Raw genomic sequence first — 10902 nt, forward strand, 5'->3', positions numbered from 1 at the left:
AAAAAGGGAGAGACTATTTCAGCAAGAATATCAAGTTGTCATAGATTTTATCTCCCTGGATGCTGAGACATTTACTCATCCTGTTATAGCTTATCAAACTCTAGTTGTACAGGGCAATGAGGAGGCTGAAAAGATGCTTAACCTAGTGCATACAACTGCTTCTCTACAAAGAGCAAAGGATGCAATCACTGCTATGTCATCAACAACTGGCAGTGATTTGAACTGGCTGAAGACTCTTTTGGGGATGCTGGTGAGGATGATGAGGAAGACAGCATGAGCATAGAGGGAGATGCAGACATTCCTTCGTGGATACTAACCAAAGAGTGTTCATACTTACATCTCCAATCCAAATTGTTCAAGCTCATTCATGACACCCAAACAGCCATTCAAGCATCCACAAATGCCAGCACAAAAAGGTTACTTACAACAAATATTGAAGCTCTACAGCTGCACAAGGTTCAAGCTGTCCAACACAGTCAAAATGTGGATGAAATAAAGCAAGAGGTTTCTGAGGTAAAACAGGACTGAGATAGCTCAGAAATTGAGGAAGAAAGCTGATTTAAATAGAAAGGTTCAGGCCATGGACTCTAGATTATCTAATGTGGAGATGTCAATGGCTAAAATACTTGCTAATCAGGAAACTCAGACTGCTCTGCTCAACAACTTGATGCTAACAAAAAGGAGGAGAAAGGTTCATCAAGTGAGGGGGAGAAACAGCTCAACATTCAAGTCAGTAAAGTAATTGTGCCAGCAATTACTTTCACTAAACCACCAGCTATGGACAACATTGATCTCATCAATCTAGCAGCTGAAAAACTAGAATTAAATGACAAACTACCAAAGATTGATGTAGCAGCAGCTGAGAAGGAACTAGATGAAAAATGGAAGAAAATTGATGCTGATATTTAGAAGTTTGGTCAGCTACAAAAGCCAGACAAGACTTTTCATCACCATTCTCAAGTTAAACATATCGCAGTGCATGAAATGAGTCTAGGGAACTTGGAAAAAGGCCAAACTTCATGCATCAAATCTCCAAAAGCTGATCTAATTATGAAGCCTAAAAGAAACTACTCAAAGTTCTCAGACAAAAACCCTATGGATCTTTTGTTTGAGACACCTAGGCCAGATAAAAAGAAGCTGCTGGCAAGGTCAATTGCATTTTACAAAGATCTATCTGATTCAGTTCAAAAGAAGATAACTGCCAGGATCTATAGGAATGGAAAAGAGATCTGTGTAGTGGCTGGACACCCTCTATTTTTAGAAGCTAAGAAGGAAGAAAAATAAAGGATAAAACAAGAAAAGAAGCAGGTTGCTCTAGATGCTAAGAAGCTCAAACAAAAGAAGGAGAAAGCTGTTATCTTGGCCAAACTTCAAGTTGTCAAATCTACAACTAAGATGTCTGAAAGAACACCTGTGATAACTAAAGCTCAGAATCAATAAATGTAAAATGAACCTCCACAAAAGAGAAGATTCGGATACAAGCTTCATTCTAAGAGAAAATTGGACTTTAGTGTTGAGGAAATGGAAGACTACATTCCCAAGCAGTCTACAACTTAAACTCAAACATCCAAGCCCTCAGTGGTATATGAAGAATTCAAGGTGGATACAACTAAGAATTTTCATGGTGAGCCTATCATTCCCAAGGATGAACCATTAGACTGGGAAAGTCTGCCAATTGCTGAATTCAACTTACCTATCTTCAACATGCCAAAGAAGACAAAGATAAGAGCTACCAAGAAAAGTAAGCTTATAACTCTCAGAACCAAGACCTTAACCAAATCTAAATCTGCAAACAACAAGGAAGATCTGTTATATATCTGTGACATCAAGGAGTTTTCAAATATAAACCTCTACTTGGATGAACTGGTAGAAGTAAGAGTAATTGATGCTCACAGACATCTTCCTGAAAGATTGGTGTTTAAGTACAATACAGGGAAAGAAATCACATGGCCTCTTCACAGGATTCTAGAAGAAATCCAATCTTTACTGATAAAGGTCTACTCATCTTTCAAAAAGAACTTTGTTTTTAATGTGACTGCAAGGAGATTGATTCTAAAGAAGATTCAAGAGCTAAGGAGTAATAAAGCCAAAGATGCACTTTCAAAAACTCTATCAATTCCCTTCAGAGGGAAGAGAGTGCATTTAAGGCCTTATTAGCTGATGGAATTCATGGATGATAAGGGAGTTAGAAGATTCTTTAGACTGGATGACCAATTGAGTATCTCTAGCAATGAGACTCTAATGGAAATGCAAGAAATATTGGATCTATCTGAAGTTGATGAACTTGAATCCACAGATAACTCCAGAATCAATTAGAGGAAAACAATATGAAGCTTGGGAAGAAATTCAGATAATCAAGGAAATAGAATTATCTGCTCAGACTAGAGGAGCACTTTGATAATGATTGTGAGAACTCTTTATACACTTTAATTTGTTCAATTTTCAATAAACTTTGTAGCACTTATCAGTTTTATCTATTACCTTTTAATCTGTATTTTTAGGGTGTTTTATTATCATCAAGTTTCTCTTAATTTATGGCTAAAATTCCCGTAGACATAAATTGAAGGAGATTGTTAGGAATATGCTGTGAACTTGATGATGAGTTAAACAAAACACCTTAGTAGATTTAACTTAGTGAATTTCGTAGCACTCGATGGATGATCTAATATAGTCCCGATGGATAAACGTTATAGTCCCGACGGATGACAAATTGACATCCATCGAGTGAGTAGCTTATGTAACAAATAAGAATTGTAGCAAATTTTTGCAAACAATATGTATTAGCCAAGTAGATTGCTTAGGGTTCTGTAATCATGTTGACTACTAGATTGATATGCAGAATAGGTTGATTAATTGTAAATATGAGATGTCTTGTAATTCTGTATAAGTGAAATAGAGTCAAGTGGCAAATAGACTCCCGACGGATGATCTACAAGACTCCAGACGGACGATCAACAAAGCTCCCGACGGATGACAAGTATAGTCCCAACGGATGATCAAATCTAAATAGTTGTTGATAGTGACAACACAGTCACATGCATTGGGTGTTTGCAAAAGGAATGTGGCAGCCTGTTAAGCAGGAATTTGAGAACAAAGAAGCATTACCATTTTCATGTTATTATGAAGATATTCAAAGATGCTGGAATAGAGTAGTGAAGCAGCATGGAGTTAGACTAGATATGTTTTATTTTATTCTCTTGTCTTATTGTCATGTAAACTTGGTGATATATAAACCAACTCTAGCAAGTAGAACAAAAAAAATAAGCAAACCTATTTTCAGAGAAATATATCAAGCTATATTCTGTAAGCATTTCTCTGAAGTTTAGTTGTTAAAACCTGTAAGCAGCTGTGAGCTATTCAAAGCTTCACAGGGTTCTCATTTGATATATATATATATATATATATATATATATATATATATATATCTGGTGGATACTTTCAAATCCACCATAAAGTTTTAAAAGCTTGTGTTTTTATTACTTAGTGTTTTGATTTTTATCACTCTTTTATTCTGCACCATTTCTAATCAAACATTGTTATATTTATCAAGTTAGAACTTTCTTTAAATTTTAAACAGTAGCCAGAATTACATTCAACCCTCCCCCCTTATGTAATTCTTGTTGCATTGTTAGGGAATAATAATTGCAAAAACCCAATCTGGATCTTCAAGTGCCTCATCCACTTTCTTAGGTTCCATTTCTGAGAGAAACCCTAAAAATGACATTCATTCTGTATGGCATGTCTAGTTCTCACTCCTGTGTTAGGATCACCAATGATCAGTTCAAAGGGATGGTCTCTGTTCCAAACTCTTTGTCGAGGCAGATAAGATCTTGACGTTTCCACTTGTTCAGCATGATGTTGAGTGTGAACTGTAGATCCTCTTCCTGCTCCTCCTGAGTTTCTGCCACCATGATTTGATGATTCTGATCTTTGTATAGTAGTTCTTAAAGGTGATCTTGTATGATTACCATAATTATTGTTTCCACCATTACCACCACTTGATCCAGAATCAGCATTTCCATGTACAATAGGTATAGCTCTAGCAAACTCAGGTTCTTCTATATCCAATAGATCATCTGACAGATTTTCAAATTCCAGAGATTCAGAATCCTTTTCTCTTTACAGACTTGCCAACTTGGTATCGTCGAATGTTACATTAAGGCTTTCAATCACCTTCTGATCAGTAATCATATAAACCATGTAAGCTTTAGATTCTAGAGAATAGCCAAGAAAAATGTCTTCTTCAGCTTTAGCATCAAACTTTCCCAGATGCTCATTTCCTTCTTTTAGCACAAAACATTTAGCTCCAAACACATGAAATTATTTCAGTGTTGGTTTCTTGTCAGCCATAATCTCTTAAGGAGTCTTGTCATGATCTTTATTAATCAGGGTATGATTTTAAGTGTAACACACTGTATTGACAGCTTCAGCCCAGAAGTAGGTAGGAAGTCTTGATTCACTTAGCATAGTCCTCGCTGCTTCAACCAAGGTTCGATTCTTCATTTCTACTACTCCATTATGTTGTGGAGTTCTTAAGGCTAACGACTGTCTTGAAATACCTTTCTCTGTACAGAATTCATTTAGAAATGTATTCTTGAATTTTGTCCCATTATCTGATCTAATCTTTCTGACAGGTAAATTCACTTCCAACTCAATCTTCTTTATATGATCCACTATCAACTGAGGTGCTTCATCCTTAGATTGCAAAAATAACACATATTTGTACTTGGAGTAATCATCGATTATCACTAAAGCATATCTCCTCCTTGATAGTGACATCACATTCACTGGTCCAAATAAGGCCATGTGAATTAACTGAAGAGGTTCAGTTATGCTTGTCATTTCCTTGCTTCTGTGTGATGTTTTCTTTGATTTCCCTTTTTCACACGCTTCACAGAGTCCTTCTTGACAGAATTCTATTTGTGGTAGTCCTCTCACTAATTCTCTCTTAACCAGAGAGTTCATTGTCTTGAAGTTTAAGTGCGAGAGCTTCTTGTGCCATAGCCAACTTTGTTCTGATGAAGCTTTGCTGTAGAAACATCTCAATACTCCATCACAGGTAGACTTTAAGTCAGCTACGGACAAATTACCTTTCCTTACTCCCTATAAAGAAAGCTTCTCATCTTTCATGTGAGTGATCAAACATCTTTCTGCCTAAAATCAACATTGTATCCTTTGTCACAAAACTGACTAACGCTCAAAAGATTATGCTTCAATCCATCCACAAGAGAGATATTTTCAATGATAACATTCCCAATTTCCAAATTGCCATATCCTGTAGTAAATCCTTTGTTGTCATCTCCAAAGGTAACTATAGGGACAGCTTTCTCAACCACAGCTGTGAGCAGGGACTTTTCTCCTGTCATGTGCCTAGAACAACCACTGTCCAGAATCCACATGATCTTTTCCTTTGTTACCTAACCCTGCAAACATAAATTGATTAAGAAGACTTTGGTACCCAAGCTTTCTAGGGTCCTGAAGGTTTAGGAGTAGACTCAAAATCAACAAATGGAACCTTAACAGGCTTAGCTTTCACTTTGACCGACTCCTTCTCAGTGTTAGTCTCAATAGAGTTGTCAGACTTAGAGATAGGAGGTACTACAGTCTTAGCCTGTGTATGCTCATTATTCATGCTTGTCTTAGTGTCAGTGCAAGTGCTAGCAGTTGCATGAAAAGCTTTGAAATATTCAGACATGGTAACAAATGCACATGGCATACATCCAACTATGCCACAGGGCTCATGAAAACTAGGCATGTTAGGCATGGCAGGCATAATAGAAGTTGCAACAGATTCTACTTTAGCTTTTGTGCATGCATGTGTAAGATGTACAGCAGAATTGTAATTATTACATAAATTTATAGATGTAGATGAGGAAGATGTAAAATCAGATTTCTTGTTTACACCTACCTTGCCATTCCTATTTTTTTTAGCCTTAACCTTAGCACTCTTACCAGTCTTAGAGTTAACAATTGGGTCTGGTTTCTTTTGTGTGTCAGGTTCTTTCTTATCAACCTTATCACCTAGGTCAGCTATGGATTGAGCTTTACTAGCTGGAGCCTTAGGAGTCTTAGGGGATTCCTCTACCTTCTCCTTCTCTCTATCTTTAACAATCAATTCCTCATTGATTAGCAAACTTACTTCATCCAAAGGTTCTGAAACAGACTCAGTGAACAATGGGGATACAGCATCCTTAATAACATATGGTACCTTCTCTGAGATAAACATGTTTATCTCAGATGCACCACTATGCTTCTTACGATTTAGCTTAAAATAGTCAAGTCCTATTGAAGTCTTAGATTTAAATCTTTGACTATCTATTATCTCCTTCTGAGTCAACGCTGCATTCTTAAACGCCTGTAACTTCTTTTCTAAGTCAACAATTTGGGTTCTAAGAATGGTTTATATGCCTACGTTGCACTTAACTTTATTTTCTAGATATGCATTCTTTTGTTTAAGGTTTTCTAAGATAACTACAAGCAATTCTAGTTCTTCATTCCTAGAGGTTAAACTCTCAGCTTTAAGAACTAACTTATCATTTTCAAGTTTATATGCAGGCATGCTTGTATGTATATTATACAATTCTAAAGTAAGTTCATACAAAGTAGATTTGTATTCAGACACAAACATATCTATAGTGGTAAGTTCGGGAACCTGAGATGATTGTGATGATTCCTCTGCAGAGTCTGCCATAAGAGCCAGATTTACATACTCTTCCTCTTCAGCTGAATCAGTATCATCCCAGCTTTTTCCTTCAGCAATGTACGCTCTTCCCTTTTCCTTAACCACATAAGCATTCAGCTTCTGTTTCAGCTTCTCATTCTTCCTCTTCAGATCTTCATAAGTTTCTTTCTTTTCATGGGAATCATTTCCTTTTACTTCTTCGGGCTTTCTGCAATCAGATGCAAAGTACCCAAACTCATTGCAGTTGTAACATCTTGTTTTGCTCTTGTCTACCCAAGTTGACTTATAGCCTCCTCTGGAACTTGACCCTGATGAGTAGCTTCCTTTCTGAAATATCCCTGATGAACCCCTTGGTTTATAGTTGGGTTTCCTTCTGAATCTAACATGACTAAATTTTGCAGCCATGTATGCCATAGATTTGTCCTCCAACTGTTCAAGTTCTTCCTGAGTGTAAAAATCACTTTCATCCGCTGGCTCACCATGAGAAATTTCAGTTACAGCAATTTTCTTGATTGTTGAGGAGGGTGCAACCTTGTCTTCTGGGGTTTCAAGTTCACGAACTACAAGTACGGTAGTTTTTGCAAGTGCTGTACTCTTACTGTCAATAGAACCATGTCCATAGATAATAGCTCTCTGCTCTTGTTCCATTTTATAAGTTCTTAGCTTTCCATAGATTACATCCAGGGACATAGTAATAAAATCAGCTTTTTCCCTAATTGATGTGTTCTTTTGTTTCAGGTGAACTGGGAGCGTCAGCATAAACTTTCTGTTAGACTCTCATATAGGATAAACTTTCCCTTACAGCTTTAATTCACTTAACAGTCTTGTATATCTCTCAAAGAGTGAAGACAGTGATTCTCCGGGTTGAAGTTTGAATGCCTCATACTGAGTCGTCAGAATATCCATCCTATTCTCTTTGACTTCTTCTGTACCTTCCTTTAAAAGCTCAATGGTATCCCACATATCCTTTGAACTATTACATCCTACAAGTTGATAGCTCATATCAATATCGGTCGATTCCACAATCATGAGTTGAAGACTTGTGTCCAGATTTATCAACTCCTTGTCAGTCTCCGTATATTTAAACGGATCCCTGGGAGTATACTAGGAAGGAATTCTTGCACCATTTGCAGTTGTGGATTCAGCAACTACTTCCATCGGGACATAAGGGCCATTCAGTAATATCCCAACATAAAGTGCATTCGAAACTTTCATAAACAGCATCATCGTTTTTTTCAATAGGTTGTAATTATCTCTATCGAATGGGGGAACCTTGATACTTCCAATTTTTTGGTGGTTCATCATCTTGGCGGAATAAAAAATATTTAAAGTTCAAAAATTTCAAGAAATGAGAATTTTTGAAATTAAAAAATTCAAGAAATTTTTCAAGAACTTGTTTCTTTCTCCGGATCTTGATTTGTATGTCAATCAACAAGCTCGGATACCAATTGTTAGTCCCAAAGTATCGTATAAGGGGGGGGTTGAATACGATACCTACAATTTTTTCGATTCATTTACAAGTTCTTCGTTATAAGTACAGAATCAAAATAGACACAAAAACAATTCGAGGAATATATTGTTTTATTAATATAATCCTTGAGGTTGCTAAAATATAATCAATGTATTGATTAGCTACAATAAATTCAACAGCATAACACTATGTTTACAAGGATAATAAATGAGAAGCTTTAATAGAGCTCTCATAAACTAAGTTGTTCTGCTGAAGAAGATAACCAAAAAAATAAATTCATTTTGCTGCATATGTAGACTTTCAATTCATTTGGACCAGGTGGTAGCTTTATGTCCACATACATCTGATAAGTGGCATTTTATACCACTTAGAGCTTCTCATAACAGCTTGAATTGGTGTCTTGGACTAAAGTATTTTGTGAATTTGACACGTTTTTTAGTGTTTTTGCATTTCAGTGTATAACTTGCTTAAATAAGTGGTATTCATCAAATAAAGCTTAAGGAAGTGCTTGGAATCAGTCTAGGGGTGATGAGCAAGGAAATCAGCACAAACAGGAGCAAAATAGAGAATTTTCCAGAAGGGTAGCACGCGACCGCGCGCTAGGAGCAGGCGACCACGTGCCAGCACGCTACCGCGTGGAGGGAGCAAGCGGCCGCATGCGTGTGGAATTTCAAATTCTGGTTTTATTTGTTTTCAATTCAGTTTGGGCTTCTGTTGGCGCAGTGACTCCTGGACTCTTATATAAACCTTATGGGAAGACGTTTTCTTCAACCAGAGCGAAGGCAAGAAGATTGAGAAGACCATTTTAGCACGTAACAACGAAGAAGAGGAAGCATTAGTTTATCTTGTGATTCATTTAATTCGTTGTAACAGTGGATGCTAGTTTTCTTTATGCTTTGAACCTTAATACTCTTGTGACGTACTTCATTATTTATTAAGTATTTTTCAGCCTTATATCGTTGTATTATTATCATGCTTTCATATGAACCCATGGTGACGATGAGTTCTATTATGGGTTAATCGTGATCATGGGATTCTAGCGGATTTACTATGGAATTCTTTAGTTAATTGTTTAATACCTTGGTATGTGGTGATTGTATGATATCTAGTATAGGTTGTGCTTATTCATCTTATATGCGTCGCGAACATGTAAGATAGCCTATTAATCTCTGGTGAAGCGACAGTGGATCTTGAGATTTAGAACTTGCCATGCTAGCATAGGTTCATGTGTTGTATGCATGATTAGTGGGTAACTCTAACCGTTTTACTTGCCCTGTATAATCATCATGAATAACTTGTGCTTAAATCGTTATGTTGTCAAATTCTGTAGACATATAGGGTCTCAACATAATTGATGCCTATTCAACTTCTATCTAAATTGTGGATGTTTGGTAGAATAGTATTCGTATAACGAAAATTGGCGATTATCAGTTTCGTGTTGTTCGATTAATATCATCACCATTACATGTTGAGGTTAACCAATCTTACTTTTTTATAGTATTAGCATTGAATAATAACCATACATTATTGTTTAGGTGCGTAATATAGATAGTTAACCAATACAGTCTCTGCGGGATCGAATCTGATTTATATCTCATACTACTTGCGAACTCGTATACTTGCATGTAATATTAGTGCGTGTTTAGCGACTAACAAGTTTTTGGCACCGCTGCCGGGGACTGCAGTGTTAATTACTAGTTTATGTGCTTTCCATCAGTGGTCGTTAAAGTTCATTGACTCGGACATTGTTACTTATTTGTTTCCTTATCTTGTTCAGGTGATCTAGCGAGGGTGTATGCATACGCGTTCGCGTACTCGTAAGAGAACACTGGATAAATCCGAGGAAGAACTTGTGGTAATTTGCAGGGAAGTTACTGAGGAAGAAAAGAAGGTATAAGAAGAAGAGAAAGTTGAAGAGCCAATTATAGCAGCTATGGGTGATCAAGCAGCAAATCTGAAGGCTTTGATGGACTATTCTAAGCCTAAGATTAATGACATTCATTCTAGCATCATTAGACCAGCCATCGCGGCTAAAACTTTTGAGATCAAGTCAAGCACGATCTAGATGATACAGAACTCAGTTCAGTTTGGGGGTTATCCTACCGAAGATCCCAACATGCACATCCGGGATTTCATCGAGATCTGCGACACTTTTAAGTTCATTGGTGTGACTGAAGATGCTATCAAGCTATGGCTCTTTCCATTCTCTCTGAGGGACAAAGCTAAGTGCTGGTTACACTCTCTACCAGCAGGGTCTATAGAAACTTGGGAAGATCTTGCTCAAAATTTTCTCACTAAATTCTTTCCCATGGCGAAGACAGCAGCAATCAGAAATGCTCTTACCCAGTTTACGCAGTAAACTGGAGAATCTCTGTGTGAGGCTTGGGATCGATATAAGGAGATGCTATGGAAGTGCCCACACCATGGCATGCCTGATTGGATGATTATTAATTGTTTCTATAATGGATTAGTTCCTACTTCTAGGCCCATGCTTGATGCAGCATTAGGAGGAGCCTTATGGGCTAAGAGCTACGATGAAGCTTATGAACTTATTGAACTGATGGTTGCTAATGAGTACCAGAATCCTACCCTGAGGTTGACTCAGGGAAAAGTTGCAGGAATTTTGGAGTTGGATGCAGCAACTGCTATCGCTTCCCAACTTAAGGCTTTGACAATGAAGGTGGACACTTTGGCTAATTATGGAGTTAATCAAATCACTAGTGTATGTGAACTTTGTGCTGGTGCCTAT

The 10902-nt window shown here is 37.2% G+C and overlaps 1 non-coding gene across 1 annotated transcript; it reads right to left on the minus strand.

Moving 5' to 3' along the window:
* Positions 1 to 10476: 10476 nt before the first annotated feature.
* On the minus strand, positions 10477 to 10583 carry LOC141663324 (small nucleolar RNA R71). The gene has a single exon (XR_012551403.1). It is a non-coding gene; the product is annotated as a small nucleolar RNA R71 (small nucleolar RNA).
* Between the last annotated feature and the right edge of the window lie 319 nt (positions 10584 to 10902).

Source organism: Apium graveolens, chromosome 5 (assembly GCF_009905375.1).
Source record: "Apium graveolens cultivar Ventura chromosome 5, ASM990537v1, whole genome shotgun sequence".
NCBI classification, from domain to species: domain Eukaryota; kingdom Viridiplantae; phylum Streptophyta; class Magnoliopsida; order Apiales; family Apiaceae; genus Apium; species Apium graveolens.